Genomic DNA, 8,420 nt, shown 5'->3' with positions numbered 1-8,420 from the left:
AAATTAAAATAAAATGGAGCTGTCTGTCTCGTATCCATGCTACGTATGTCCCACATAACTATACAAACTACAATTCCCAAAAATACACACAACTTTCCAGAAGTGACGATGATAACAACAACTTCGAGAACTCTTACACTGAACGTTCATTTGACATAAGGTCGATTACAACAGAACAATTTAACAGGTTTCACCAGCAACTTGAGAGGTGCTGTTATCGGAGTCATGCATACAATAGAGCAGGTATGGTTAAAGAAAACAACAATCATATTGTTACATTAAAAACTCGCATCATTATTGTAGCTTCCTATGGTCTGGAGATGTGGCAGTGTAGAACATTTGCACCAACATGGTTCCGCACCAATATCATTGAGCTAAGAAAATGGTCTTGCATAGTTCTTCTGACCACTTCAAAATTACACCATGATAAAACTCTGATGCATAAGAGATCACAGAACATGGTTTAAATCTCATCATACACATAATGAAATATTCGCAAACTCTCTCTTTCTCTATTACTTTTTAGATAAATAGTTACCATACATTCAGACAACACAACTACAGAGGCAAGTCAGTAACTAAGTTACAAATCGAAGTAACAACTTACATTTTTTAATGAGGTGCCTAAGTTATCACTGATAGATGGCAATATCGATGTGCATACAAGCAAAACAAAGAATCAGCAGTTGCAAGATGGAGGAAGTTCTGCAAGAGTGTACCATTGTCGAACAATGCCCCATTGTGCAATTTTTCTGGGCAAAAGGTCTGACAGCAAAGAATATTCATAAACAAATACTGTTTGTGTATGGTGAGCACTGTCTATCACATCAATCTATCTTTGCTGGGTGCAGAAGTACTCAAACATAGAGTCAGTCGGCCAGTGGAAATTACCATGGAGGCAAAAGTGCAACAGGTTGGCAACTTGATCGAGCAGGTAAGATAAAGGGGACAATGTGCTAGCCTGGATAGTTACCGTGATGAATCTTGGGTACATCATTTCCAGCCTGAGACAAAACATGTACCAATGCTTGAATGCTTGGATCAAGTCGCCAATGGAACACTTGTGCAGAGTTGCTGCCATCTTGCAATTACTGCTTCTTTGTTTTGCTTGTGCACACATCAATAATACTGTCATCTAGTAGTGATAAAAATATAGGTCACTACTTAAATTTGTAGCTTACTTATTGGCTCTCCCTCGTAATTCCTTTTATTACCGTAACATAAGATTATGGTAAGAAACACGAAAAGAAGATTGTAAAAGTTTACATCATTTTTCAGGTTACCTCACACGCAAACTCATTGAATTTTCTTCTCTCATACTTCTGGTCTGGAATAGTAACAGTAACAGCAGTAGACATAGCAGGAATAATAGTAGTAGTAGTAGAAGTAATAATGATGGTAATAGAATGAAGAAGATGGATGATTATCATAATAATAATAATAATAATAATAATAATAATAATAATAATAATAATAATAAACTATGGGCTCTTAAGTTTTACTGTTTGTTTCGTTTCTCTTTCCATTTCATTATTACCTCCCCACTGCAACTTCATTTTCAATAGGAATGTAATAATCAGATACATGTATTCGTTTGAAAGTTTAATTTTTTGTTTTATATATTTAGAATGCATGTGATAAGCTAAATTTTCCTTACAAATATTGTCCCTCGGTATCACATTAGAATGTAAATCCATCTACCTCCATTTCTTAATATTAGACATATGTTTAACCTGTATAATATGTGTGACGAGAGTTGTAACGTACATACAAAGGAAATTAAAAGAAAATAGTGAGATAATGAGACAGAGGTGGGAGGTGAGAAACACTATATATAATTTAATTAAAAAGTGGCTATCCAAAACTATGGTCCCGAGAATATTACCTTTCCCTATAACACACAGGTATATGACCACAACATACCAACATTTTTTTCTCAATTCTAATGTTTCTGGAAAAATAGTGCCTACAGGGGGGAGAACTGTCTAAAAATACCAAAAGTTTAGCATTAATACTGTGTCCAATTTTTTCAACTTCGACTGAAGAGTATAGTATTTATATGTATGCCTTGCTGAGGGATTTGTCAGAGTAGCAGAGAGCATCAATAATTTTATTGTTACAAAATCCTAAGAATGCGATCTTGATGCAGAAAAGGTTCAATAGTCCAATCAATACAAATTTGATTTTACTTTCAGAATCATGACTGTAACCAAAGCCCTCAGACTAAATCATGTTAAATTTATTTCAAACTTTTGCAAGATTAAAACTGTGTGAAAAAAATTTAGAAATGTCAAAAGACAAACACTTCCAACTGGCACTGTAAGCAGACACACCACACTAATCACATACAATAAGTATCCACATAATATTTTGAAAGTTTCGTAATTAAATTTTTGAATTCTACATTAAAATAAAAACAAATATTTTCATTATGTCCTTCTCATGGTCAAGTGTTTGTCATTATATCCGAGATTCTCTAAATTTCGGTTTGTTTAACGACGTTTGCAACTGCAGAGGTTATATCAGCATTGCCGCTGTGTCGGAATTTTGTCTCGCAGGAGTTCTTTTACATGCCAGTAAATCTACTGACATGAGCCTATCGCATTTAAGCACACTTAAATGCCATCGACCTGGGCTGGGATCAAACCAGTAACCTCGAGCACGAAAGGCCAGCACTATACCGACTATGCTACCGAGGCCGACCCGAGATTCTCAAGTTCAAACTTGACCAAGGGTAAAAATCATTAAAAGTGATAAAAATTCGTTGTATGGTCTTTTTCAGAAGAGAATCAAAGTTTGAAGATCTATGATGCAGGTATACAGCACACAAAAAACCCTGACCCTGCATGAAGAGATTCCCGGAAAAATGTGGCTGCCATTTCTTGCCCACGTCAAAATTCAATTCTGATACTCATTACCATTGTCTACTGTCCATTCATTGAGGTGTTGAATTCTACCTCTATGGTGCATAAGGCACTGCATCGCTTTTGGGAAACTCAGCAGTACACTAGGAGACCGGTTTAAAGCCATAAGAGAAAAACTTCAGTCAGAGATGATCGATTTTTGGTGCATCAGATCTTGCAGGACCGGCACACCTCTGCTGTCGAAGCCCGTAATCGACTTCAATTGGCCACGCACATCAACATCAGTGAAAGGACAGTTAGAAGAAGGCTTGATGAAGCAAATCTGAGATCTCAGAGGCCTGCAATGGTCCTCTGTTGTCTGCAGAATAACGCAAAAATCATCTTGCATTTGCAAGGAACCACTAACATTGGACACATGAAGACTGGAGCCATGTACTCTTTACAGACAAGTCCAGATTCTGTGTAAGAGGATCAGATGAAAGGGAACGAGTATAGAGGAGACCAGGAGAACGCTATCTTGACTGGATGATCTCTAATCGCACACCATTTGGAGGTGGCTCCATTATGGTCTGGATGGGAATATCTACCAACGAGAAAACAGAGCTTGTATTCATCGAAAATGGATCTCTGATGGCAGCACGATATATTGATGATGTTCTTCATTATCATATGGTTCCGTTCTCGATATTAGCAGGAGAAAATTTCATCACTTGTGCATGATAATGCCCGTCCTCATGCTGCTCAGTGTATGTAGGATTTTTTGGATGAAGTTGGTATCATGTCTCTCGGGTGATCTTCATGCAGCCTGGACTTAAATCCGATAGAGATATCTAGGACGACTTGTTCGAGACAGAGATCACCCTCCAGAAATAATGCAACAATTGAGGGAAGTTTTACAGCAGGAATGGAAAACATTCGGCAAGAATACATTAGTATTGTAGTAAGGAGCATGCCAAACCGAATGTAAGCTGTCATCAGAGCAAGAGGAGGAAACACCCACTACTAGGTTGTGTCCCTGTTGCAGCAGGTTACTCTATCAGCAACAGAATGTTTTAATGTGTGAATAAGTATTAATTCACACAAATTAATTTAAACCTTAATTTTATGATATTTTGTTTTATATTTTACGATATTTGTATCGTAGAGTCATTAATTTACCTCAAAAATCAATTTCGTTTAATAATAATTCCTTAAATTTCCATAATTAAATGTTACCTGGAAATGTTCAAGGTGTTCCGTTTTTTTTTTCCGGTCAGTGTAGATGAACATTTCCATATGTTCTAAGTTTACTTATACATGATTATATAAATGGTTATTCTATACCACTTGTGATATGTTTATTTTCTGATAAATCTACAGATTAATATATCCAATGCTTGAAGTGTGTTAGTAAGCAGTGCCTAAGTCATAACAGAACATTAAAACCATTAGTTGTGGCTGACTTTGAAAAAACAATACATTGGGCTTGTGAACCTGTTTGGGCAAGAATTCAGATATACATTGGTGGGTTTCATTTACCACAAGCCTGCCTTTCGACACATACAAATGGATGGTTTGACTTTACAGTATAAACAAAGACTCAGAAAGTAGTAAGTGGTTAAGAATGTATTCCAGTTTACCTTTTCCATATCCTGAAGAAGTTTCAGATTTCTTTGTTACGAAATTGACGGAAACAAAGCCAATGATGATTGTATTATCAATTTTGTTATTTGATTTATTTTTACATAAGTGACGAAGTTGAATTTATGCCATCAATCTAGGCCAAGGTGTCCACTGATTCTATTCAGATCATAAATCTTCTCATTCATATTTTGATTCCACTTTTAATATTCTACATGCCCCATATATATTGAGAGACTTAAAGAAGTTCTTTTACAAGCCAGCAAATCTACTGACATGAGCCTGTCGCATTTAAGCACACTTAAATGCCATTGACATGGCCAGGGATCGAACATAGAAGGCCAGCACTATATCAACTGCGCCAACCAGGCCGACTCAAACAGATTATGTAAAGTAATTTTTAAAAAGTAATAAAATATCTGAAGTATAAATTGTTTTATCCATTCTGCTTTCAAAAAACTGAAAGTTAGAATTTATAAAACAGTTATATTAAAGGTTGTTCAGTATGGCTGCGAAATATGGACTCTCACTTTGAGAGAGGAACAGAGGTTAAGGGTGTTCGAAAATAAGGTACTTAGGAAAATATTTGGGGCTAAGAGAAATGAAGTTACAGAAGAACGAAGAAAGTTACACAACGCAGAACTGCACACATTGCATTCTTCACCTAACATAATTAAAAAAAAAGGTAAAAGGTATCCCCGTAACATGCCATGAAGGCACTTGGGGGGCATGGAGGTAGAGCCCCATGCTTTCCATGACCTCGGCACTAGAATGAGGTGGTGTGGTCGGCACCACGCTCTGACCGCCTTTTACCCCCGGGAAAGACCCGGTACTCAATTTTATAGAAGGCTGAGTGAACCTTGGGGCCGTTCTGAAAGTTTGGCAACGAGAAAAAATCCTGTCACCACCTGGGATCGAACCCCGGACCTTCCAGTCCGTAGCCAGCTGCTCTACCAACTGAGCTGATTAGGAGCATTAAATCCAGACGTTTGAGATGGGCAGGGCATGTAGCATGTACGGGTGAATCCAGAAATGCATTAGTGTGTTAGCTGGAAGACCCAAAGGAAAAGATCTTTGAGGAGGCCAAGACTTAGATAAGGGGATAATATTAAAATGGATCTGAGGAAGCTGGGATACGATGGTAGGGACTGGATTAATCTTGCTCAGGATAGGGACTTATGTGAAGGTAGCAGAGTACCTCTGGGTTCTTTAAAAGTAATTTGTAAGGAAGTAAGTATAATTTGTTTTATCAGGGTGAATGTGATATACCTGTCAAAATTATTACAAGACTATAAATCACATCATGAAACCACTTCTTGTACAGAAACTCACTTGTGACATGATTACTGTAACCAGTGACATATATATCGTATCAGAAGTACCGTTCTCAGTCGACATTTTTGGAACATTCTATATATTTGCAGTATGTATGTATGTATGTATGTATGTGTGTGCGCAAGCGTATATACAGAGTGAACTGTAAGTAATGTCATTAATTTCAGGGGGTTATTCTTTGGAATATTTCAAACAAAAAAGTTTAATATTTACAATTTTTATCGTTTTTGTTTCCTTTTCGAGATAAAAATTGTTTTACATGAAACATTTCATAGCGTGATTTGGAAAAGCCATTGATTTAATTCCCAATACTCAGTCAATTTAAGAGAGCAGTGTATTATGATAATAAGTGATTGAAAGAATTTTAGTTTTGTCCTTTAAATGTGCAGAAATTTGATCCGAATAAATGTGACTTTTCATGTTGTAAAGGAATTTTTCAATGTTACATTTGTTTGGATCAAATTTCTGCACATTTAAATGGCAAAACTAAAATTCTTTCAATCATTTAATATTATAAAACAGTGCTCTCTTATACTGACTACGCATATTTGGAATTAAATACTGACTTTACCACAACACGCTATGAAATGTTTTGTATAAAACAATTTTTATCTCGAAAAGGAAGCAAAAACGAGTAAAATTGCATTAAACATTTTTGTTTGAAATATTTCAAAGAATAACCCCCCGAAATTAATGACATTACTTACGGTTCACCCTGCAAGCGCATGAACACACACACCAACACAAATCAAAGGAGAATTTTCTTCAAATACTTGCATAGGTTATGTATGTATGTATGTATGTATGTATGTATGTATGTATGTATGTATGCTAAGTATACTATAAATTGGCAACTGGAAACTGTTATATTACTACACCAAGTTTATTAGGATGTATGCATACTATACCTACACAGTGAGTAAAAATATGGAACAATGTTCATAACTATTTTTAGTTGTATTGAAAAATGTATTTTGGGATAAATCAAAGAAGTGTATATTATTATTTATTAAGGCAACAATGAATTCAATAAGCATGGATAAAGCTTATCAAAAACATCTGAGTATAGCAGTTCCTTTATTCTCAAGTCTCTCTGAAGTTGATCAGCATGTCAAATCTTATAGAAAAAATGAAGTGATAACTGAAATTCTAGATGATTGGTTATGGTGATTGGAAGAAGATTAAAAAAAAAACTAGAAGACTGAAACAAGAGCTAAAGATGGTGAAAAAAATCTCTTGATATTTTATTATCTTTGGAAGATATCTGATTCCAGTAAAATGGTATCCCTGCATATTATGAAAGGTGATAAACTATTTCAATCAAGTGTTTCCAGGAAGCTAGAATGACGGAAGAGGAAAAATGGAATGAATCCAATATCTCCTGATCTGAATCCATCAGATTTTGTTCATGGGGTTATTTGAAGGGGAGGGTTTATTGAAACAAGCCAGACAACCCACAAGAGTTAAAATGAACAATCACCAACATGCAACAGATCAGTGGAACAATGTTGCTAAAATATTAGACGAATTCCAAGATAGGCTCATGCACTATCTGTTAGTGAATGGAGGTATTTTGAACAATGTTTATAATATGATACATTTTAACACCCGAAGAATACAAAAATTAAAAACTACTGTTATACAAACATGTGCAAAATTTGCTGATTTACTCTAAACTCTTATGTACAATACTTTTCAATGAAACTAAAAATTAAAAAGTTAGGTTATAAACAATATTCCATTCTTTTTACTCACTTTGTATAAAGTTACTGTCAAACAGAACAGTCCCAATGTGGCATTTCACTACTGCAAGTAGAATTAAGGTTAGTGTTTATTTTTGGATGAGGGGGAGGGAGAGTTAGTTTCAAAACATGGAATAGCATGGTACGTTTTAACAGGTAAACGTCTTCTATCATAATCCACCTGTCAGTTTGTAGTGCTAGATCTACAAATGAAACCTGACTAGCAATCAGCAGTTTCACTACATGTGCTTCCTGATTGCAAACCTAATTTTAACACAAGAGATGTCACTTACTTTATTGATTGCTCCACCAGCTTTAATATTTCTGCAAGTCTGTATACTCTAAAATGTGATGGATAGGTGATCTCAATTAATTTTCGAAGAAAGTGCCAAATCTTTTCCAAGAAATGATTTGATGACCAACACTGTCAGGACTATTTATCACTTTCAGTTTGATTACCTATGTACTGTAGGTATTAATTTCCCTCTCTTTCTCCCTTTTTCCCTCACTCCCTCTCCCTTGCTGGTGCAAATTTCGACAAGAATGTAGAGAAATGTTCGCACTCCCATTTTTTAATTCACGTCCAACTTTAAATTTCCGAGTATTAACTCAAGTTTAGATATTTCTCAATACAAGCCTACTTTTTCTGACCAATATTTTATTTTCAAATTACCTTTTGAAATTGTGGGCTTTAAATTGCAATTTCACAGATTTCGAAGCTTCACTTTTTCCAGTCATGTGTTTCTTTCAGACAATATTGTCTGATCAATTGTTTTAATAAGATAGTATCACAGGTTATGAATCACATTATAGAAGTCCCTTAACCAAGCAATCTTATTTAATTACATTACTCTATAAG

This window comes from Periplaneta americana, chromosome 9 (assembly GCF_040183065.1).
Source record: "Periplaneta americana isolate PAMFEO1 chromosome 9, P.americana_PAMFEO1_priV1, whole genome shotgun sequence".
Classification (NCBI taxonomy): domain Eukaryota; kingdom Metazoa; phylum Arthropoda; class Insecta; order Blattodea; family Blattidae; genus Periplaneta; species Periplaneta americana.
The sequence above is the reverse complement of the archived record's forward strand: the minus strand, read 5'-3'. Positions refer to the sequence as shown.